This window comes from Cimex lectularius, unplaced genomic scaffold (assembly GCF_000648675.2).
Source record: "Cimex lectularius strain Harlan isolate CLEC.00 unplaced genomic scaffold, Clec_2.1 scaffold396, whole genome shotgun sequence".
NCBI lineage: Eukaryota > Metazoa > Arthropoda > Insecta > Hemiptera > Cimicidae > Cimex > Cimex lectularius.
In genome coordinates, this window is record NW_019394208.1 from 83,256 (window position 1) to 108,877 (window position 25,622).

The following is a 25,622-nucleotide window of genomic DNA, read 5'->3' on the forward strand; positions in this document are numbered from 1 at the left end:
GCCAATGAATTTGTATACTGGAAGTTTGGCGACGTCTTAACGCTACTGAGTGTGAACAGAAGTAACTATTTTGCGTTTTTGCACATTAGAATAACAACAGGCAGATGTCTCGTCTGCGGAAGGCAATTAGGATTTTAATTGCCTTTTAACTGTGCTCTTTAGTCAGTCACGTTTGTGTTTTCAAAGCCGGTTCCTGTTTATACATTCATACAGCGAATTACCCACTAGCTCCGATGGCTGGGGGGAGAAAATATTTTCTTAGAAAAACAAATGATCTCTTGCTTTCTCTGGAGACATGAAAATGGATCTGATTAAAGAACAAAGGCAAAAATATATTGACTTGTATTGAAAATCATACAAACTTATAATAGAGCTTAGCATACCAGTTTTTGGAGAAGAAAGAAGAAACTTTTTACGATGGTTTCTACGATAATTTTTTTATTATAATTTTTTCGCTTTTTTTGTTTAAAAATAGTTAATTTGTCATAGATATCAAAACTTAAACAAAAATACATTCCAAGTTATTTTTACAATAAGATAGTTGAATTTTTGTTTTGTTAATATGGTAGCGAATTTTTTTCGCTAATTTTTCCTATTTTTGTTTTTTTAACTCCAACTCCACTCGATGGTTTTTCAGAATGTACTTTTACTTTCGTCTTAAGATTCGATTTCTCAAAAATCTACGGTATTTCAGTAATTTTTCAAGGTCAGGTTCAAGATATTAATTGGTCAAGCGGACCACGAAAACTAGTGAATTTAATGAGTTAAAATGAAGTATACCTTCACTAAAGCTCTCCGTGGCCATTTCATTTGTCGCCGAGTATCAAATAGATTACATGACATTCGTAAAATGGCAAAAAGGAGAGAAAATTCAAAAGTTGGGGTTGAGATGGGAAGTTAGTGCCCGAGTGGATCGAAGTCACGATAGCTCAAGTGGTAGAGTAGCGGCGTATCAAGCCGAAGGTTAATTAATTGGACAAGTGGACCACGAAATCTATTGGATTTTAGAAATACATTTTCTTTATCGTGCCAACGATTCGATCTTTATTAAGATCATCTTCAGTGTTCAAAGTGTTTGTTTTTGTGTAGATTCTTGTCTGTCGTGTTGAGAGTCGGCATTCTTAACACGACAGACAAAAATACATATACATATTCAAACACGGAGTTCTGAAGATTATCCACAACGGGGCCTTTCTTCCCAGTATAGCCTACGAGGGAAGGCGTTAAGAATCATATCTACTTTGCTGGCCCTAAGAAAAGGCTTTTTGCCATAAAAATGATTACCTGCCTCAAAACAATCTCTTATGAACCAGCATGCTTGGTGGCAAAAATCATTCCCATCGACCTCAAGGTTGAACAGCGCAACAAAAATTATGTAGCCATCCACGGAACCAATTTCTGGAGGGCATCGAGGATGATCAACCAGTGCAGCATCCTGCTGAAGTAGTTCAAATAAATGACCTTACGTCTATCGATTCATGGTTTAGAGATAAAAATGTTATGCATGTACCTAATGAAGTAAGAAGGGTGAAAACGTCGGATATTCATTCGTCGTTAACTACATGAACAAAAAAGCCACTCGTACTCGGATGGAAGAGTTTTCCTCGAATAACCATGCTGAGGAGTTTACGATCTTAAAGTCATTGTGGTGGATTAACACAGGCCAGGTGGAATTTGATGGGAATAAAAAAAGGTCATTGGTCTAACACGGATAGCATGGTAGCTATCATTAGAAATCCAAATCCAAAGGATCATCGCCATCTGTACGAGGACAATGGGTTCCAAGCAAAGCGACTCAGCGATGAGGGAATGAATTGCCTTTGCTTTGGGTAAAAGCGATTGTCGGTATCCAGGACAGTGAAAAGGCAGATCAATTGACTAAGGAGGCTGCGGAAGACACCCGCCAACCGGTGGACTAGAAAAAATATCCCTCTCTAATTAGAAAACACAGTTTTGAGGAGACCGTTAAAAAATGGAATCTTGCACGGATGAGTTCAACGAAAAGTGAAGAAACAAGAAATTTTGTTCCAGCTGTTGAGGACAGAGTCGGATTGACTTTACAAGGATCGCGCCGCAGCTAACCGAAACACTCACATGAAACAGATATACAGATTTGAATATCGCCGGGCTTGCAGTATTCCCGTTCAGGATGAGGATGATGACTTTTACACCATATATTGTCACGAGTGAATTTTGTGCCCATCCTCAAGGCTCTAGATTATCTGCCTCCCTCTTTTGTTGTTACATTAATGATCTTCCTAATATCCTTAAATACCCCACGACCTTCAAATCTCAACCACTGGAATTCAAATGCCAATACCTAAATGCCAATGGACTATCTAACAAATAACCGGTCTCATTTTATCTATCTGTCAAAAACCTAGGGTTCGTCCTTGTTCAAACCCTATCCTGGAAACCCCACATTTCTCAAATCTCCCGCCGCTGTTTCTCTAACTTCCGCGATTTCCGTCACGCAAGACCTATTCTTCCCAATTAGCACCCACAAAGTCCTGGTCTCCTCCTTTGTGCTTCCCCTTTCGATTAAGGCTGTTTGGTCTATCAACTGCTTTCTTCGGGTGATAATTGCTCCCCAAAGAGATCTCATATGTCTAATATCGTGGTTTAAAATGGCCGTACTCCTCCTATCGCAGGCTATACTTTCTTGTCTCCTTCCTCTTCAAACAATTTCTTCTCATTCTCCGTTCTACATTTATAATCTGTTGATATTTAAGTCTTCTACATACTCGCCACGCTCGTTCCCCTCCTTCTGATCTCTACCCCTCTCGTAAAAATCCTCCACCTTTAGTCGTCTCCCCATTGACATTCGCCGTGCCTCAATCCTTTTCCACATTTAAGACCTATCTGTTTGACAACCTCGTGTCCCTAAAATTTATCACTGAGGATGGTTGCTTTTCTGTTAATTTACTATGTTTCATTTATTTTTATGCTATTACATTTAAATCTTCGTTTATATATTCATTTTGTGATTTGAGCAAAATTTTTACACTTTTTTGTTATTCAAGGGGGCCCAAAACCTTAGACTAAAATTTATCTTCTTCTTCGGTGGAGGTTGCAAGAGTGGTGGTCTTGGCAATGTCTGGCCGTGCCACCCAATTCACCTCATCAAAAGAAATGTTTCCAGTGTTTTTTTAATTTTTCTACCAAATTAAATTTGCGTCATTGTAACAACATACTTAAACTTATTTTATGTTCCTTAATGACATGTTATACTTACTATATGTGTAGCATGTAAAGAAATAAAATTCAATAAATAATAATAGTAACAAATATTTGAGCAACATAAAGCATGTAAAATAATCTGTCGCCTTTTGTGAGGTGGAAAATAAACCACTGAAATTTATTAGTATTTTTTATTGATTTGACCAAAAATAGCGTGGGCATTAAAAAAAAATGGTGAGAAAACGAAATGTCCCGAACCTTTGAAAGTGTGGTTGTACTGGCTAGTTACGCAATATAAATCAAGATAACAGGTGGCATAATAACGCAATATATACCGAGACTACCGTATGTTAACCGAGAAATCTATCGCGACGAATGTTCGTTCTGTTAAATTGATTTTTTCCTTAAAGATCGTGTTCCAGTTCCACCCACGAATACGAGCTCGGAAAAGACGTAAATCATCGAGAATTAACAGCTAAGGTTGTTCCTTCAGCTTGGGTTGTCAAAGCAACAGAAAACTCTTAGAGATTTGTGATGGGTGTATTCAGAACCAATTAAATTTCTTAGCGCCTGGGTGTTAATTAAACACTTGCTCCCTCTAACTATTTGTCCACTGCTTTTGTATAAAATAAAAAAGGACTGTTTCGATATGATGAAAAAGTTTAGAGAAAAATGCGTCGAAACGTAAAAAAAAAACTTTTTCAAGAGCAGAAACGATTTTCCGATCAAGCTCGCATTTCTTTGCTTGTGAGTTTTTTTTAAAACCAATTGTCAGGTACCATTACTCTACAAAACTTTAAAAAAAGAAATTCATCATCATGATGAAGGGGTTTTGGAGAAAAGTGCATCAAAATGTTGAAAAACAAAACTTTTCAGGCGATGCAATTTTCTGATCAAGCTCGAATTATTGTATTAGCTTTTGGGTGAATTTTTTAAACAATTCCTCAATCTGATAGTTTGTTCATTATTGTTCTTATAGTATATAAAATGGAAAAAGAATCCTTTCGACATGATGAAAAATTTCAGAGGAAAGCACCGTAACGTTAAAAAACTGCTTAAATTTCTTAGACCCTGGGTGTTTTTAAAAACTCTTGCAGAACCGATTGAAAAATTGACAATGATACATATTTTCTACTAGGTAACCAAAAAAGTTCGTGTGGGTATAAAGGGTTCAATAATTGTCACAATTAAAATTAGCAACAATGCAGCAACTAGAATTTTCGAGGTAGGAAAATGGCTTGGGCAGTAGGGTTAAAATAGATCGAGAAGTTGATGTGTAATTTTTTGAAGCGTAATCTGATTATTTCATTCACAAAGGGAATTTTTAGGTCGTAGTGGATGAGGAAGGTTAGTGACGTAGTAAGGACCTATGACAACTTGTCTAAAGAGTTTTGATCGGGTGGATTGGAATGCTATGGAAGCCCAAAGTTCTACTACGTATGTCCAAATTGATCCCAGTATTGCTTTTCTTTTAAGTTTTGACAAAACATATGTCGTTCCTAAAAGCCGTCTAATGTGTCCATGTCTTCTGTTGAGCTCTTGTTTCTTAAGTCTTGTGTGGGGGATTCCACATCTGCCTAGGTATAGTCCTAAGTATCTGACTTGAATGGAAGTCGGCAGCTTCCTGTTATTTGTGTTCCGTGTAGGGCAAGAAAAGAAGTTTTCATTGTAAATGTACACTGTTATATTTTTCCCATTTTCCTCATTCAGTTCCTCCACGTTTTACACCTGTCTTTAATCAACTCACGGGTTCTTGGATGTCTGAGATGGCATAAGTAGAATTTTGGTGAGAAGCAAAATTTCTGTATCTTCCACGCAGGTGGTGATGATGGTATGGGATGTATAAGAAGAGCAGTATAAATGGTAAACCATGATGAGACCAAAAATGGTCCCTTGTGGCCCGCCGGCTTGTATTGGTTCAATATCTGAATACTCGTGACCGCACATCACTCTGAGGCAGCGGTCAGTAAATTTAGGCATTTCCACAGGCGTGGACCTCAGATGCATAAGTTTCCAATATTATGTTCCTTTCTAAATTTTGCGGTTGCCTTTCTTCTAAAAATCTCTGTTCTCTATGACCACTTTGAAGGGTATGGTATGGTAGAAAAGGATACTAGGAAGCAGGGTTTGTATTCCCAAGGCACTGCAGCCTTCTGGCTTATTGTACCTTCCTAGTTCCTTAGTTCAGTCAATAGACTCAATCCTTCTTCTTAGAAGTATCAGGTCATTGTCTGTTGCTGCTGCAATTTGATTCCCTAAGTTTTTTCCATACGTTAGGTTGAACCTCCATTGACCTGTTGCTTCGCATTCGAAGATGATATGAGTGGCTGTTTCCTCCTCCTCATTACTTGGAAGGGTATGTCAAAGTTGTGTTTTCCTCTTATTTTGTATCGTTACAGCCATCTCATTTATTGTATACATCTTCAAAATTTTGTGATGGCTTCTCCTTATCTAGTTTTATTTCTTTGTATCTCAGGTGTCTTAACATGTACAATATTAGCAATGTAGTGCAATGATTTCCACTTTTCATGGATAGTGTTGATCCTGACTATTCATTGTAGTTTAAACGACTCGACGTGACAAAAACAAAATTAACAATTAACCGAGTAAAGAAAAGATAAGACATTGTTATCCAGGGTTGAAAGGAACATTGAAATGAACCAATACAAAATTTGATCTTTATTTTTGTGGTGATTAATTATGATATGATTAATTTTTGATGTAGCTCTTACAACAAAAAATAGTACTATTAATATTCAAAAATGTGGGTTAAGGTCAACAACTGAAAAATATCGAGATTTATAGGTGTTGCAGTATTTCTGACGGGGAGACTACTTTAACTTGTTTAAAAATTATAGTTTCATTTTGTATATATCATAAAATTTTGATGCATAATGGCTGCTTTGTAAACCCGTGCATTTTAACGATTCAGACCTCGATGTTGTCCAGTCGACGGGCATCGTAGCATTTGAATTAAAAACATGACCTTTTCACAATGACCCGGGTAATATATTACATTCCAAACTAGCAATATTTTTTATAAAGCTTTAATCTATTTTTATTGACGAAAGAAACGGTCAGGCATATCAAAAATGCAAAAAAAGTATAAAAATAAGACTCGTCTCCTGGCATACTGAACGATTCCTTGTCTTTACGCACCATTATGTCTTAAATAATCATTTTTCTAAACAATTATCAACTCTATATGTTTAACTAGTTCATTTATATATTTATCACCTCACATCACTAATCACCTAAATATTCAGGCATAATAAACTGAATTATTTTTTTCTACAATAAACACTATTTTGAAATACTTTTTTCCGACTTAATCTAATTTCACTTTCAGATTTCGTGTTCTCCTTTCCGGAATTTGTTTAAATCAGCTCTGAGTTGACGTGACATCTTTATCATCTATTTCGCGACTCCACGTTGGAATTTGGAAATTTTCCAGTTGGTTGTTAGAGGATCGAAACACGCAGCTGGTATCTGGAGAAATGGACCGTATTTCTCTAATTTTTTATGCTTGTTAGGGGAGGATACGGATGCGAGATCATTCATGTCAATGAAATATATTTTTGGTGATACAAGGTCGAAACATATTTGCCCCGTATTCGAGCATCTTACCAATGGGGTTCTAGGATCGGAGACAATACTTAATTTAAATATATTTGCCAATGCAATTTTCTTCATTTATTTTGTATGTATTTCAAACTTATTACATATCAGTTGATTTGGTTTTTTTCACCAAGTATAATAAAATAATAAACAGTACTGTATTAAATGAGGCATCGGTGTAGGACTAAATAAACTGTAGTAGAGTGTGTATACAAACTATTGTTATCAATTATTATCCGAGCTGATTAAATTATTTTTTTTATTATAGTTATAAGAGGTACCTTTTCTTTTGTTGTGATTGTTATTAATTTCTTTTTGCTTGTGAGGACATTAGTATTAAGTTAATTTCTTTTAGTTTCTGTTCACTGTAGGGATAAGGAGGAAAAAAATGTTGTTTTTTTTGTTTTTAAATAAATTGTATGTAAATTGTTAGTTGTATATTTTACCTTTATTATTATTGCCATGTATTCTGAATAGTTTTTAAGGGTTCGCGTTGCTTCAAGATTCGGCTATCAGTCCTCGGTAGCAACGTGGATAGAGCCGCTGACTCCCAATCGTGGAACCTGGGGTCTAATGAACCTACGGCCAAATATTTTTTTTCCCTTTTCACCTCTCTTTCTCTCTTCCTTTTCCTTTCCCTTTTTCTTTCTTTATTTAAATTTAATTCCCGTCTCTTTATCTATAATTTTTTCCATATATATTATTCCCCTTTCCTCTCTCAAACAAGCTCCTACCCATCCGCATTACATTATTATTAATTTTGTCGCTACTTCCTTTGTTTCTCCTGGACAACAAAAGGAGGAAGACTGGCGCCCAACATTTTTATTCCTTTCGTTTACATTTTTTTTGATCCATTAACCCGCCCCCTTCACCACTGACCGGCTGGCCACCTAGGTGAGGTTTCGACCGTAACATTTGGCGCCCAACGTGGGGCCATTGCATTTAATTTGTTTTATTTTTGTGGAAGAGTAAAGGAGAAAGGAGACAGAGGTTGATTAATCGAAAGAATAAAATACTTGCTACAATGGACGTGAGTAGGCTGGTCAAAGAGGAAGTCGAGTACGAACTGCGTATACGGGGATATGAGATGACTGAAGATCTGGATGCGATGCGAACGAAGCTGCGACAGCTGTTGAGTTTGGAAGGCCGCCAACTTATTCAATCGCCAATGGGAGCTAGACTGAACGGCGAGGAAGAAATCGCTATCTGTGTTTGAAAAATGGACGTATTAAGGTCGAACTTCGAGGAGCTTCGGACCGGGAAAAAGAAGGATGTTCGGAAGTTGAAGACCACGTTACAACATGTCGCGAACAGTCTTCGCCGCATAAGGCCTTCAACAAAGGAGACAATGGCTAAAGTTGCGGAATTGTCTGATGAATGTCTCTTGTTGTTCGAGCAGGTTGAAGGCTCTTGAACATAGGATGCAAGGTCATAAGAGTGATTTTCGGTAATCCTGACGCCGACGATCTTGAAAACCTACAGGCAGATCTCTCCAAACTAGACCGCATTCAGGGCACTTTAGTACATTTGTCAAAGGAACTAGTCACGTTGACACGGACGGTGGGACGATAGGCAGAGATAAACACCCGCGAAATAGTGCGACTGACCGGCATACTATGAGAGGACTTGGAGACGACTCATCTTCGTTTAGATCGAATTGAGACGGAAGTTTCTGCCTTATCATTTTTTCTCAATGCTACCCTCTCCTTTTCGACCAATTTACGCAACTTAGATATCTCAGCCCTTAAGGCTGCGTTAGAATTAAAAGACCTGTACCGGGGGATAGAGGCCGTTTCACAGGGGATAATAAGTCAGTCACTATTGTCTCCACTGGAATTGAGTGAAATACTCAAGACCATGGACTCTGCTCTACCTCTGGAGTTGAGTTTGTTGACAGGAACCAGCCCAGCGGACGAGAACCGATACTGTCATATGACGGAAGCGCACGGCGTGGCCACCGAGGGAGCTCTACAAGTTGTCTTGGATCTTCCCTTGCAGGCGCCAGGTTCGAGTTGTATTCTGTAGAGTTGATGCCAGGGCAGGACGAGATTTTGAAGAAGCCTGTCATCCTAGAGGACTACGCCGATTAGTTCTTGAGATCAAAGGATCGAGAGTATTATGCCATATTGGACGAACGGGACGTGAGGAGGTGCAGACGGGCGCAAATATGGGTATGTCCGGCAGAATTTCCAGTAATCCGCCGTCGTCAGCCGGCCTGTTTAAGTGCCCTATTCCTACAAGAAGATGGCGGAGTGACGGAAAAATGTAAGTGGAAAGTGCTGAACCCTGAAGTACCACCCGGCTTGGATTTGGGATGCAGAGCGCAGCGCATGGATCTATAGTCTGTCGGAACCAACGGTGCTCACAATGCAGTGCAGAAAGAAGGGAGTGACCAAAATAACCCTGGAGGGTGCAGGGGAACTAAAAGTGGCCCCGGAATGTGCGATGCGAACCCGAGACCATTACTTCCTACCGATGTCGGAAGGAAATACGGAAATGGCGTTAACGCGGAGAATTACTGTCCTTCCTCTCAGCCGAATACCAGAGCGGAACAAAGTATTTCGCCGGTACGACGTAGAATCAGCCCTCATCGAATTAGAAAAGGATGGGAGGGTCGTTCCAGCCGATGGAGTACTACCGAAGTACGGCTAGACGCTTTAGCAAAATCATTGGACCAGCTGGCAGAAGCACAGTTCTTGAAGCGAACCGCCACTTGGGTCGGAGCGAGTGTCGCCATAGCCTCTCTACTCGTAATTGGCGCTGCAGCAGGAATTCGCTACTGGACCAGCCGTAACCACAAAAAGGACGAAGGCCCGGAACAAGATATACTTCTACGGGAGCCGACAGAACCCCGGGCCACAACGGAACGGAGTTAAGTACTAGAGACAGGAACTCTAATTAGTTAGTGAACTGTAGAATATTAGTGAATTTGTGTTAGAGGTAGTGATTAGATATGGTAAGTGTTGCGCTGTAAGGCAACACTTGTTAGTGGCGGGGGTGATGTAAGCCGGTCCCCGTCTTAGCGATAAGTTTTAGTTTTTAAAATAAGAACAAAATAGGGTCAACGATGAAAGAGGACAAAGATTGCAACTCTGAAAGGGCGACCGCCCAGATGGGAAAGACGTGACGTCCCCCTCAAATCTGTCAAACGTAGCTTGGAAATGGTTACCCAGGTAGAAAGATAAGAACGTCGAAGTGTGTGGCAGACCCAGGCTTGACCCACGTCTTGTTTCCCACGAACCTGGGAAACATAAAAGAGCAATAACTGGACAACCGATCAAATAAATAACTATCGTCTAGTTATTTAATGCTGAAGGGTTGTCACATGGTCAAAAATCCGTGGCCACGGGGGACATCGTAAATCGGGGTCGCGTCAACCCTGTGCTCGACACCGGTCTTCGCCGGCCCACCCGCGGCGTGGGAACTCCCCCGACTGTTGAGTTTCCTTTCCACCCCTACTCCGGGAGAGACCCGGTATAAAAGGGATGACTGTGAAATCTAAAGTCAGTCAAAATCAAAGACTCACTCCAGGCAGATAAAACCAGAGACTCGCCCCCTAGGCAGTCAAGACCAAGGACCGGGAGAGAAGCAGCCACACTCCATCTGAGATTCAACAAGAGGACTCAGCCAGCCAGAGCCAGCGAGGATCAGCCGTTGCGACCAATCGAGCCAAGTCAGCGGTCGAGAGAAAAGATGCTGTGGACACTGATCGTGGTGAGCATCGTTTGGGGTAAGTCCCTTTGTTGATAGACTCATCCCAGATTTAGAGTTGTGGCTGATTGTAGATTAATTAGATTAATTCTGTGGTTGGGGTACCGTTAAGAGAAGGAATTGTGTACAATAAATGTTACTGAATATGCTCTCTGGTTTATTGAATTCCGGAACCTTACTTTCCCCTACACAAGAATAAGTAGCGACGCGCTTACGCCGATTAATCTGACTAATATATATATATATATATATATATATATATACACACAAAAATAAACGTAGATGAATGAATAAAATTAAAAATCTAATAACAAAGAGTACTGAAAACAAAACAAAAATTTATTTATTCATTATACGTTTATTTTTGCACATGTAAGTAAAATAGCTAGGGTATGTGAGATGGACTGGACTAGACTAGACAGTTTATCGGAATAAAATCTAAAAAATACAAACAGTAATTCGGTTTCCTAGGAATAAAATTATTGTTAGTGAGAACTGCTTCTTCTGGAACACTAACAACAACACTTTGTGTTTTTCCAATGCTGTATACAGGGTGTCCTTTTTAGAAGTCCCGGCTGAATTTCCCTTGAACCAATGACGCTATCAAAAAAATAAAAAATACATCTTTAATACTTTTAGTCTATTTTCAAATTTTTACCTTTTTTTTGGAGAAAGGTTATACAATACAATCCTCTTACTCTATCACTCTAAGCAATGGTGAAGAGTGGTTAAAACAGTAAAACCTGACATCTTTACGCAAGGCAGGCATTACGAACATGATATGTGATAAATAGCAAACCAAATGTCTGTTTTTTTTTAATGTTTTGCCATAACAGTCATTTTTTGACCAATTTAAAATCCGATTGCACCAGTGTTTTCAGCGCAGCATACCCTTTAAAATGATGTGTCAGAATGTGTAGAGTCGTATTTGAAATTTTGAAGTTAATCTAAGCTTGAGGTATCCTGTATAATTTTTCTCAAATAAGGGTTAAAATTTGGAACTAGACTAAAAATATTAAACTTTTTTTCAGCCGGGACATCTAAAAAGGACACCCTGTAAAAAAAAGCCGTTGGTTCTCGAAAATGCGATTCAACCTCAAATTTCTCTCGCGAGTGCACTACACATTTGTGTCATTCTCATTGTCAGTTATTTACTCCGATATGTAGCTGAAGAAGAATGGAATTTCTCCCCCACCTACTCAACGAGGAGAGCGCCGAAATGGAATTGCTGAGGTGAACCCTTCCGATGAGGACATTACTGACGACACGCCAAATGAAAAACAGCCTTCAGATGAAGCACCTCAGCAATATCCAGCATGCTCAAATTCTACAAGTCTCTGAATAGTTGCTGCTCATACAGCCAGTGGGAGTGGAATACCAACAAAGGATCACGTCAGCTACATAGATTTGTGATTTGTAGAGAATGACGAGAGTAAAGCTGAGTGTGTGATTTGTACGAAAGTCCTTGCAAACAGTTCAATGGTTCCGGTTTAAACTGCATCGTCATTTTAAGGGTACACAGCCAGAGAAACAGATTGATTTTTTCATGACGAAGCGCACTGAAATGTCTACTTCTCAAACCTTCATTAACACTCGTGTTAATGGAAACTCACTAAAAGCCTCTTACTTGATAAAGTATCTAGTGGCACAGGCAGATACGGCGCATACCATCGCTGAAACCCTCATAAAACTGTTAACCATTTTGCTGCTTAATAAAAAAATCAGTAAAACTTACATCTTCGGTGCCATTTATCAAATGGTGTGAAAGAATCCCTGGTTTCCCGCATCCAACACAATCTAACTTGCGTTACGGTGTTGGCTATTTTACTGGCTTTTGTGCGTTATGAATACTCGGGATGTTTAGATCTTCTTTTGTGCAAACACTTCATGCCAATTCAACATGTGCCAAAATATATCGTTTGTTGGACGATTTTTACAACTAACGAAATATGGTATAACTCCCTTGACGAGTGCATAGATGGTGTAAAAGCAATGACTGGCCGAACGATCTGAGTGATTACTAACATAAAATGTAAATCCAAGAATTGCAGCAGCAGTCATTGTGTTCTCCACAAACATGCTTTAGCTATGAAACAAATGCCAGCCTCTTTTAAGAAAGTTTTGGGTGAGTCTGCATAAATTTAATTATATCAAGTTGCAACCATTGAAGTCAAGACTTTTCACAATGCTATATGTCGATATGGGAAGCTTTCATCATTTCCTGTTTCACCATATAGAAAAAGTGAGATGGATGTCTCGTGATAAAGCACTTTTACGATTATAGGAATTACGTTCTGAAGTCTAATCTCTGTTGATGGATCACAATGTCAAATTGGCTAGACACAATAGGTTTTTGCCAAAACACCCTCACCAAGACTGGCAAACGCAGTGCTACAGTTAGAGAGGTATAAACTCAGAGGAGTGTATACACAATGAACCAACTACTCACTGCAGACCTACACTGGTACACAAAAAAAAACAGTGAACAGTCAATGATCTAGTAATCCTTAGGAAAACATGATCGAGGTAGTAGTCTTGAGGAACTAAAACCATCAAAAGTAGCAATCATCATCCCACCCGTTTTCGTTCAGAACAAATCCAACACTCGTTATTAAAATTGGAGCAATGTTAACATTGTAAAACCAACGGTGAAAGTCTTGGTCAACAATTCTTCCTTATCAATTTTGGGTAGGTGACTGATGGCCAGACGAGAAATTCCTAACTATTCAACACAAATTGATATGGTACGTGCAGTTCTGGACTACAACAAAAAAAATCAGACCACATCTTAAAATCAAAAAAGTTCGGGATTTCAAACGTCTTCCGTCTGTAGCTAACGTTCGCACGGCCGGACATTGAAAAATAAGAAGAATGAACAAAATCTGATAGTAATAGGATTTGTCGTTTGGGACTGACGAGGGATTCAGTTACACAAAGAAGAATTAAGGTGATTGAACACACCGCCCTCTATTCGAGAAAAACCTCGGATTTTGTTATTTTAAAAACAAGGACTTTGTTTCTTATACACTACTAATATTTATTAACAAATTCAATTTGTAAGGTGTATATTCTTTATTTGTCTTTTTCTCCCTATAAAATAATTTACTAAATGATTATGCCAAATTTACAAGTAATAATTGTAACCAATAGTTGAGTCGCTAAAATAAAAATCGAGATTATAAAGTAATCAGATCAATCAAGAGTGAGATAAGAAAAAATGTTAATCACTGGTCGTTATACTTCAAATACGATAGTTCTATCGTGGCTACCAGAACGAATCAACAATTTGTTTTTATCTGTTTTATTAAGCGATAGTCATTCAAAAATTTCAATATCTCAAAATTATTAATGCAGCCACGCCTGTTATAAATGATAAGACTGCGATTTCAACGGTAAAATTTAAAGCGAAAGTTAAACTGTCATTTGGAAAGGTATGCGTCAGCTGCTGAACAGGCCGGCGACAATAGGTCACTAACAAGTTAAAAAGAAAACTGTTCCCAAACGAAATTCACAAACTCGATGCTTGTTAACTGAAATAAATACGAGTAAATATTTCATTTGGGCCTTATGTACAGTATTCATCCCTTTTCAATCTTACAATTCTAACTTTGCTGATCGACTTGAATTTGGCTCACTAATTAAAACGATGCTGATAACGACAGCGCTATTGTAATTTAGAAAGTTCTTCTAAAACGTCATTTAAACATTAGTGAAACATTTATCATACGTTTAGTACTGTAAGATACAAAATCTCACAACTTAAATGTGAGCTCTCTTGCATGATAAACTAACCTCATTAAAAAGATAGTTCCTACTCACAGTAAGTTGTTTTGCAACGATCCGGATTTCGAGCCATTGAGCTCATCATCAGGTTGAAGGACTTCTACAACCACGTCTCTCGACATGAATTGCCAAAGTGAACCCGCTGATACCTCCGCCAACGCGACGTTCCAATTAGCAGCTGATCTTTTTAATGGCGCTCAATTTGAACGTGCGAAACGCGGAAATTATAACACAAATAAATATTATACTATTAAATACTTAATATTATTAAATTACTATAAAAATAATAACAATTAAAATAATTAGTTTAATTATTTGGATGTTTGATATTATTTATGTACATATTTAAAATTGGAGGTAGATCAAAATCTGTTATATTATTAATGCATTTATCACCATGTTCAATTTTACATTTTTTAATTTCAAAAAATTTTATAGTTTCAATCTAATTCTTTCCCTTTGTTGAAACTATATAACAGTCTTGTATTTAGATTTGAATTGAAATTATGTTTTGTTTCTTTTAGATGTTCCTTAAATTCCGAAAATTTGCTCGATTTAGGCAAGTGTTCTTTTACTCTTGTTTTTATTTCTCTACCGCTTTGTCCTATATATTTAATATCACAATCATTACAATTGAGTTGGTAAACCCCGCTTTTTGCCAAGTTTTTACTTTGTCTTTAGGTTTTGAGAGGATGTTTTTAAGTGAACCCGTACTTCGAAAAGCTATTCTAAAACCTTCTTGTTTAAAAATTTTACCAACTTTTTCCGATAATTCACCAATGTATGGCAAACAACGGAAACCTAATGATTCATTTGTGGTGGCGTGGCTGTGTCCTATTGTTGATTCGTTTAAAGTTAATTTTTTTATTCTTTTAACTAGCAACCTATCAATAAATATTTCTTGATACCCGTTGTTTTTTGCTAAGGTTTTAATAGTTTTTAATTCTTTTTTATAGTTATCAGGTGTTAGCGGAAGTTTTAACATCCGGTCTATGAGCCAAATGAAACCAGCAGCCTTTTGGGACCATGGGTGGGAAGAATCATCATTCAGCTGGTATCATAGTGTCTGTAGTTGTGGGCTTTCTATATACGTCTATTTCTATTAGGCTGTTTATTATGGACAAGATGGTTGTTTGAACTTTTTAGACCTAAAACTGTAGGTATCAGCGGGTTCACTTTGGCAATTCATGTTGAGAGACGTGGTTGTGGAAGTCCTTCAACCTGATGATGAGCTAAAAGGCTCGAAATCCGGATCGTTGCAAAACAACTTACTGTGAGTAGGAACTATCTTTTTAAAAAGGATTGAACACCACACTCACTCCATCATTTATCATTTCTAGTAGCATCAAATATTCTAATTTGAAGCATTATCAAGAGTTTGGATGGTCTGTTACATATTTTACTTTGAAATCTCATCCTTCATATTTTCTCAAGTGCGGCTTTAGAAGACAGAAATAGCGGAAAACTCTGTTATTGTGAGGGCTTTCACAGGCCGAGATTCCTTCTTACGCCTGGGAAAGGAAAAGCGGAGGCGGGAGACCTTTACAAAGCTTAAAGGATCTAGTAAAATGTCTTAAGCTTATAGAAGAACATTACGGAATAAATGATAATAATACAGAATAAAAAGTTAGTGATTGAAATACCATAAAATAGGTCAATATTGGTACCGGTGGGCAAGGACCCTAGCAGTCTAAACCTAAAACATTGGATTGCAATACCCTTCGAACATTTAATTATCAATCCTTTCATCTAATATAACAAAAATGTATCCTTGTGTTTGACCAACGATGAGAAGACCGAAAACCAATGTCTCTCCATTGTGAGCTATGATGTGTAATAAGATCAATCCGTAAAACCAATCACGTTCTTAATGAGAATAAAGAATCAATTTAAAGCCGATGAGATCTGATAAGTTTGACAACGGCAATTACAATTTTCAATCTACAAGAATGATACGGTGTATCGTGATTCGTTAGCTAAGGGCGTAGGAGAATTTCATTTTTGAAAAACCCGCAGCGACAGTTTGATAGAGAAGATGCAGTAATAAAGACGAAAAGAAAAAATATCCCGATGGGAGATGTTTTTATTAAGGTTCCATCATATGACGATGACCTGTTTATTCAATCATCCTGTCAACATTCTTCGATGAGGATTTCTGTGGAATTTAAAATTAAATCTATGATTATGATTTTTCGTAATGGAGGGAGGGTTGCAAAGGCTAAAATGTTATTACAAAAATATGGAAATATAGGTGGTCAAGGTATGTACCTAGGTATGAAACTTATACCAAAGCTTTCTTTCAAAAAAAACATAACGCCCAGGGTTGTCTTTATCGACAGCAACAACTTCAGAGGCATTCCATGTATTTACTCGGTTGCGATGATTCTCTCCAATCTGTTACTCAGTCGCATGGAAGAATACATAAGATAAATGAGATAACTAAATTTAAGATATCCTCTCTCTCTCATGAATGTTGTAAACGAAGAAATAAACTTAACCTTGAAGATTGATTACACACTTTGACTTCTCATCTGAAACTGTGATGTTAGCTTGCTCATGCGGGTTGTGCTGTTAAAATGAGCACCAAAGAAAACGTTGGGTTAGACAGGGCTGCTTCTTTAGCCTCTTCTTCTTCTCTAACTATATTCATAACCTCTCAGATGCTCTAGATTTCGGAATTTACTGATCTAATGTATAAATTAAGTGCCATCCACCATTCATCTTGCAGAAGAACATTGATGCTTTTGAAAATTATCAGTAAATTTACATAAATCCAAAAACATAGTTTTTAGTACGGGAGAGCAGGATAGTGAGCAGGGTTTTTTATTAACCCCTGTAATATATTTTCTTTTTGCAAATAAAATTCTTTTTTCCATTCATTAATTTACTCTGAGGCAAGATGCATTGTAAAAGCTAAACAGGATATTAATTAGTGGGCGCGTTTTTTAAAGATGTCAAAGTAAAAGTTTTCTTAAAACTAAATATTTTGATGTTATTCGTTTAATCATAGCATGTCCACATCATTCTACAACCCAACAAGGTTTCAGTTTTGTCGACTCCATTTCCTCTGCTTCAGAGAGCCAAGAGTATTGCTTGTGTGGGTTCTTAGATGTAGCACAGGCTTTTGATAGGCATGCTTATCCTGTAATCCTACCAAACCCACCGCTGCTTCAGAATCGTGGCAACGAGTTCTCGGAAGTCAGATATAAGCCTGCGTCCAACCAGGGAGCAGTCTTGGTCCCATAGTTTATATCATCTATACTGTTGACCTACCTGCTCACTCCAATACCATGGAGGACAGGACTGAGTGTAGAAAAATGTCTCAGGGTATGTTCGCATTGAAAAAACAGTCTTGCCCTCCACTGCACATAAACAACAAGAAGCTAATGACTTCCAGTCAAGACACTTAAGACTACACCTAGACAGCAGACTGATGAATAGAATCCCCAAACTAGACTTATACTTCCAATTCAACAAGACTTCAGCCAAATCGTCAAAGCTCCTTACTACGTCACCATATGCACGAACGATCTAATCAAATTTCCTTTTGTCTACAAACTGATCCCATTCCCAACACTTCGATCCATCCTAACCCTAATGCCGAGACCTCTCTACACAATTCCATCCCGAGAACTTGCCACGTCTCCTTAATCGACAATGGCCTCGAGACCTCCTTGCCCCTTAATGCCTCACACTCAGTGAGGTCATCGCTTCGTCCGTGTGTAGCGCTGGCTTTAGTGTTAGTGTAGTGACCGCGTGAAAAAACGTACTGTAAAACGTATTAATATCTATAGGCTACAAATTAAAAAACATACTCAAGGCTTGTTCCTTAAGAAATGATAAACAAAGAGATTTCGTGGCTCCAAAAGCTTCAGAAAGGTCATAAAATGCGTATCAAAGGACAAAACTTGGCATTAACTAATTTCCTTTTTTCTTTACCTCGTTTATGTTTTTATAAAGAGGTAAATGTCAATCTGATTAAATATTGTAAACTCAAATTTGTTGATCCAGTAAATGACTGCGAACTGTTTATTCCCTTCTTACAGAGTGCTAAACTTTGAATTGTGCGACGAGTACTTGGATAAAAGTTTAATGCTTGACGCCAACCGTTGGATTGATAAAGTTAGGGTTGTGTTATATTTGAACTCCATCACCTTAAAGAGGAGATAAGTCCAAAAGACTGTCTTTATTTATGTTTTTAATGATGTTCTTTATGTGTTTAAAATTTTCTTCAGGTTTTGCCACATCTAATGGTGTTTTGACAGAAAGAATAAATGCACTGGAAGTATTTTTTTAAATTATTGAGGGTAACTTTTGTAGTTTATAAGGAGTATTAAAATTTAATTTTCAATTTATTTTCCCTTCAAAAAATTTTAACTCTTTTTTAATGTCTTAAAGTTATTAAAAAGAATAACACATTAATAATTCGTTTTATATATTATTTAATATTCATAATTTTTTTGGAACTCTTTAGCGTTACAGGAAGGGTCACCGTGCTTTCTGGTGCTTTTGTACCTGGTGTTCGATTTCCGCGCTTTTTTGCCTAAGAATTTTTACCTTTCTTATTTTCTCCAAATGCAATTTTATGAGAACTTCAGAACACAATTTAACCGGTTTGATTCCGAGGAAATCTGGGGATTAGGCGATGGGAATTATTACGGTCGTTTAATGTACATTGCATGAAAACACGGATAAAAAAAACGAGCTCTAAAAGTTTTTAGCGAGATTCTACCGTGATAATCGATTGTTACTTCCACTGTCGTATCTAAACCGTCGCACCTACCTCCTTAAGTTGAGGACATCCAACACTTTTTTAATATCTGCCAATAAACTAAAATTGCCTAAAAGTAAATAAGCTATCAACCACAACAGGAATAAGCTTAATTATCTGGGAATGTTGGAGGACCTTAGTGGGCTTTTCTAGGGAAGCCCACAAACACCAACAAAGTATAAATTAGTATTTGTTTATATTTTAGTATTTTTTATGTTTATGCAAGACTTGAGTTTGATTGTATTATTTATCAGACTTATTACTGATTTATGTAAAGTCAAATCTGCACACGCATATCACATATATTTTCTATACTCACGTGTATAGAGTTGAGCTTATCACCTCTCGCAGTCAACCAGTAATTCCAGCTTTTGGAATTTACAATGAATTATGAAAAGGCATCGAGACTCGCCCATCCCGAGTGGCAGTCCTGGGTCAGACCTTAATCTTATTCGTCCAGCCTCCGAGGTTGGGCTCCAGGGGCTACTAACACCTAGGTCCTAGGACATTTTAGTCACCAACGCAATCAGTTCCTAAATCCAATCTTTCACTCATTCTTAAATATGTTCTTTCCTATTTACATGCCATTCACTCTGGGTGGTAGAGTACTTGATTCCTCCTTCACGCTTTACACTTATTAACCTACAGACGGTCGATGGGGTACTCAATATTCCTCCACCGAAGATTCACGCCAATAAATACATTTATTCTCTCAACACACTCTAGGGACACAAACTATAAAACAATCCTGCTCTCCAAAAGTCGGAACAGGGGATCCACTTATGCGGAGCTCAAGCAGGAATAGTTTTTCATAGCTCTCTCTATGAAGCCAAGGAGTTACACCCTTCAATAAAATGGGACACAGGACACATTGGACCAAACGTTCATGTGTCAACCTTACATCGCCTATTATTAATCGGGTGAGGATGTCCCCTCTTCTAAGAGTCAGATCCTCGAGGGCCACCTATCGACAGTGCGCTTGATACGAGAGAGCTACTCTGCCCATCTGGCCAACCGATGCAGCCACTTTCTTTTAATCATGGTTTTTATTGCATTTTTAGGGTCAGAGGGCCGATGATTCATTAGACGTTTATGGTTTGACGAAAGTAATATTTATTATGTATCTTTTGTTTTCTCCACTATACAGGTCCTGTCTTTTTCTTAACATACTTAATTCCTTAAGTACATATATTATCAGACTAGATGAGAGATTCATTAAAAATTGTCTTTATTATTTTCCCATATCTTCTTACGTGAATGGCGGACAGCCGAGTCCGAAGAAATCTTGTTTTTCTGGCGAAGGACAATATAAAGATGGTTACTGATTAGAATTCAATAGCTGAATCGAATAAAAAAGGGATATAATCTTATTGGATCCCGTAAGTGATATCTCTTCTCCTTATTCTCATATTCGTATCTTAGAAAAGGAATTTATCGTAACAACAATCTATTTGTAAGTATGCTCCTCAAGGGAATCGTTAACTTATGTAAGTAAGAGTAAGAAAGAAAAACCCACCATGGTTTTCTCTGTCATTTAATTGTAATAAATTTTATATTTATATTTAAGAATAACGTAGTTTGTGTTTTTAGTTTGTTCAAAGTCTTCTGTATGAAAAGAAAATTTAAACATAGAACAGCTTTAATAATAAAAGTTATCACCCATTTTACAGGAAGTCATGTTGACATTTACATTTATCGGACACCTACTGCAAAATAAATAAGATACTGTGTCGAAAGAAATAAACTCTTCCATATAATTTTTGAATAAAGCGTTTAAAAAGCTCAGGATTGTGAAAATGGGTTTATCACTGGTGTCTTCATTACAATTAAATGGAAGGTAAGGACTTGGGATTATCGACTGTAATGAAATTTTTTTTGTGATACTAGGTTGAAAAGTGTTAGACACATGACTCAGAGTTCGTGCCAATGGGCTCTAGTAGCCGAGAAAAAAATTTAAACAATTAACCCTTAACGCCACAGGTTTTCTGCACTAAATCTTTGGTGTCCGACTTGTACTTATTTGTCTCGGTAGCGATTCTGGTTCGAATTCCGGCAGAGCCCATGACAATTTAATTAATAATGGTATGAAAAATGTATTGTAAAGTGCCTTTACTCCTATTTACTTACTTTATACTTAATATATAATATCATTTTGTGTTCCTGCGGAATTTCTTTCAGTGAGGAACTGTTTGACACCAGACTCACACGGATTTACTCAATAGACTAAAATGACAATAACTTTACACCCTGCCTCACTTTGACCCATAAGTGTACCATATCAGAGCCCCTCCTGGAACTTATTGGAACATTATCTATGACCACATTTTCCTCTCCCCAATTTTATGATGGCTTCTCCTTAGATCTGGCTTTATTTCTTTGTATTTCAAGAATCTGTTGGCACTCTCGAATGTACCTTTTGTATATAAATGTCTAAGATCGAATGCGTTTTCCATCGCTGTTGTGGGAGAAGTATGCATCGCCCCTTTCATGATCAGACACGCTAGCCTTCGTATATTTTGCAGTTTATTTTATTTCTCCTTATAGTGTTTTTTTGCAACAATAGTAGAGCTCCATATGTGACCAGGGATCTGATTGTTGTGGTGAATAACCAATATGATGTTTATTCCTAAGTTTTTGTTGTATAATCTTTAGCCCATGTTAAGTAATGCCTTGGAATTACTTAGAATGTTGCCCATACGTTTCCTCCATTTGAGCATTTTATCAAAAGTTATACCTAGGCTGGTTTCTTTGGACGAACAACGAACTCATCCGTTCCCGATTCCAAAATATTCGCACCAAATTCTCGATCCATACTAACACTACTGATGGAGCCCTCCCTACGGACTTCCATCCCGGAAACCAGCCCGTCGCCGGTAATCGAGATTACAAATAACATAATAAAAATAAAATAAGTTTCTGTGGAGAAAGTAAAGGCTTCACCTTTAATAGTAGGTGCTTTTAGGTACTAACTGTACAGTTAAGATTCTCGTCTCATCATGAATAGGCTTTTTCCTCTATAGTCCGCGACCTTACAAATCCTCGTCGCTGTCTACGGTATTCTGTGGTGAAAAGAAAGCTTTTCGCAGGCCTTGTTTCTATAACATTTGACTCTCCCAGGCGTCTTTACTCTTGACATTGATACCCTTAAATACCAGCCATCACGTTTTTAATTATAGGGATAATTTGTAGAGTTCTAAATCCCAGTAAAGTTTCCTCTGCAACGGTGGAGTCGTTGGAAAGTAATCGCTATTTTTGTGATTTCGTAATCAACAGTCTCCAGTCTAGACGGAACGCAACGTAGCGGACAAAGTCTGTTTTGGGAATAGGAGTGTTATATTGATGAATATTGTATGAGGGGTTTTGCTTCAAAGGGTGAATGATATACGGGTGTTTTGCTTTCATTGAGCTTTATATGCCACCTTTTGCTCCATTCGGCTGTTTGCAGGGCATATGCCTGGAGCTCCTCCGAAGTAATTGTGTGTTCGGGATGAGAGGATTGCACAGCTGTGTCTTCGGCCAACAATGGTGAGGATGAAGTCAGGATATATGCGGTATAGAGGAGGTAAACGATCCGTCCACGTACTACAATGATGAGTATTATTACAATTATTAACATTATTAATGTTAATGATTAACATTAATAACTATGTTAATCATTATATTCCTAGAAAGCTGGACTAAGGAACTGAGGGTTTTGTTTTTCAAATTTGCCTTATCCCTGACATTTATACACAATTAAGGCTGATATCAATATCATAAAAATAAGATTTAAATTCATGATTTTTTTATAGTAACGGAATTTTATTAACAAATTTACAATGCAAAATCAAGCGAAATGAGTTATTTCAGTCATAACCAAAGAAAATTAAGACAATTTTAGACCAGAGTACCGTTGTAGACCATCGTGGATGCAGCACGCCCAGCACTTGGGCTATGTAAAGCCTTGTTCCTACAGCGTGTGGCTTGATGAGTGTACTCAAAGACTTGTGATTTTTAGCGGTCTGTCATGACACGGAAAGGCTCGTGGCTTGGCGAAACTCGAGCGGCCACTAATCACCCATTGCGAAAATTTTTGTAACGAAGTCAGTTTTGATTTAAAGATCAACGCTAGTACAGTGTTCTATTATGATTTATAGATGCTGAAAAATGAATTGGAAAAATGAATGAGTGAACAAACCGGTACAAGAATAAAAAACCTCAACATGCGGGAACGGGTGCTGAGGCTCGTCATCGGTCAAGCCTTTGATGTTGGAGAATTTACCGACAAAACACGGGAAAGGCCGAGCCACCTCAAGCAATAACAAGTCTTTACATTCACACGGCGTGAAATATGACGAATTTCATACTAGGCTCGCCAGGCCTCACGCCGTGGGAACAAAGCTAACTAATGCTACGTCCGTTGACCAAAGCATCTTCCCGGGCGAGATCTCGACTTAAAACCATGCTTTTAAGAAAAAATAATTATTTTTTTACTCAAATTTATTGTTTCACTAATAAAAATTAAAAAATCAATTAACTCACTCCTCAAGTTGGTTTTAGAAAGGATCAAATTGAAATGAACTTGTTTACTTTTGCTGTAAAGAATGTAAAAGAATTAGTAACAATATATAAAAATAAACAACCAGTTATTAACGTTGTTTTTTACGTTTTAAGTTAAAGATTAATCTTTATGCATAATTATTATGGAAAATAAGCAAATGTGTAATACAAGTGTTGAGTGTATGTAAACGATTTTCTTTTTTTTCTGTTGCATTTAAATTGAAAGACATATACGATTTTCTTATCCATAACTTTTCGAAAAGAAGACGACTCCTTTTATAAGCAAATAGTATTTACATGGAACAATACACGCCGAAGATCCAGGGTTCCTTGAGGGCCGACTCATACCGTTCATAATCTGTCGAAATCTTGAACAATGTAACGCATTTTGTCCACTGAAGAATGAATCTCGTGAAAATAATTTATCGAATCTGCTTAATTATTTGTTTAACTTTTTACTTCTTTTGTTTTTATTTATTTAATTGACTTCTGACTTCAACAGGGCCAATGAGACAGCGTAATTTTGCAAGTAGACGTTAAAAATCAAAATCAGCCGTCTGTACTTATCTCCTGGAGGTTTTTTATATATAAAAAGTTCACATCTTCTTCAGTGAGTTTTTTCATTTATTGTACAGTATAAAGAACGTAAAAACCATAGAAATGAGGCAAGTAAACAATAATTAATTATGTTGGGTTTTCTTGGGACAGAGTGAAGACAGATGAGGATGAGAAACGTCGCCCAGAGGAATCCCGTTCGGAAGAGGGGCGTGGAAATGAAAATTCACTTTTTCGTTTCTTAACGGACGACACCTTCACAAGTGGAGGTCTTGAGGAGTTAGTCTTGAACTAGAACTGGCGTCCTCGCTCGTTCTACAAAGCTGAATACAAATGTACCGCCGACCTACTGCCCTCGTTAAATAACTCTCTCTCGGCCAAACTTATTCGAGCTTACAAAAAAATTAATTTACGAGAATCGAAAGACGCAGGAAATCAATCGGGCGAAAAAAAATCCGGAGAGGCGGAAGTCCGGTAGGGCGGTTTTAACGTTTAAAATATGGATATTATTAATAGATTACCTGGGACTGGACGGCAGAGGGAAACTCACCACCAGACGCGCGATCCTTCTCCGGGATAAACGGGAAAAGCAAGGTAAACTGTGCCTGGGAGGGTACGTCCTTGACTACTGAGGTAAGTTTACAAGAACCATGTTTTATATATAACCCCACCACTGCTTCTGCCCCACACATACCAACTGTCTACCTCGAATCTCTCTTAGCCGGCAGCTTGTACATCGATCCCTCCTTCCCCGTTTTTCGTTTTTATTATTTGTTTAATTGTCGGAATTGATATTACTCGGGTAGGCCGCTTCCAGGACGGCGGCGTTTTCGGCGATAACCTGTTGCTGCAGGGCTAAGAGCGTTCGATTAGCAAGACGCTTACACTTGAGCTAGCAAGATTATCTTTAGAAAATGGCGGATTCCCTTTTGACTTTTTGTTAATTTACTTTTAATTGAAAACGGGTCTCCTCGCTCGTAAATTCCCATAGTAAATATGATGAAACGTCTTTTTTTAGCTATGCTCTGGCTACTCTATCTTTCTGGTAGGTGCGTATGAATTTCGTTAAATTTTATGTTTATGATATGTTAATCTTTTTTAATGGCCTTATTAGCATAGAGTATTAGCCCAAGAAGACGTGTGTGTATTTGACGACGCATTGTATTAATGGGGGAAGGGTATCGTGAAAAAAAGGGCCACGTGCGACCACCCCCTAAAACAGTTCCTCCCTTTTGGTTTTATATATATATATATATATACTTACTATTATATACTTAATAGGTTAGATTGAGGAATAAAATTTACCTTTTTCTCGTCATACATTTGTTGCCACTTTCCTCGTGAATACCTTTCACAATTGGCAGTGGTGTCCGTCGGTGTCACTAGACTCATTGGAGTGTCAAGTAGTACTGAATCCATTGCCAGTCGATCCACCGGTCATTGAAGTGGTTCGTTCTGTGGCCCT

General features: G+C 37.7%; 1 protein-coding gene across 1 annotated transcript in view; it reads right to left on the bottom strand.

The window, feature by feature from the left end:
- Window positions 1-24,798, bottom strand: part of LOC112128247 — a 97,948-nt gene extending 73,150 nt beyond the window's left edge. The window contains exon 1 of the mRNA XM_024230182.1: window positions 24,679-24,798. The gene's annotated coding sequence lies outside the window, so the exon portion shown is untranslated. The remainder of the gene's footprint in view (window positions 1-24,678) is intronic.
- Window positions 24,799-25,622: the final 824 nt, after the last annotated feature.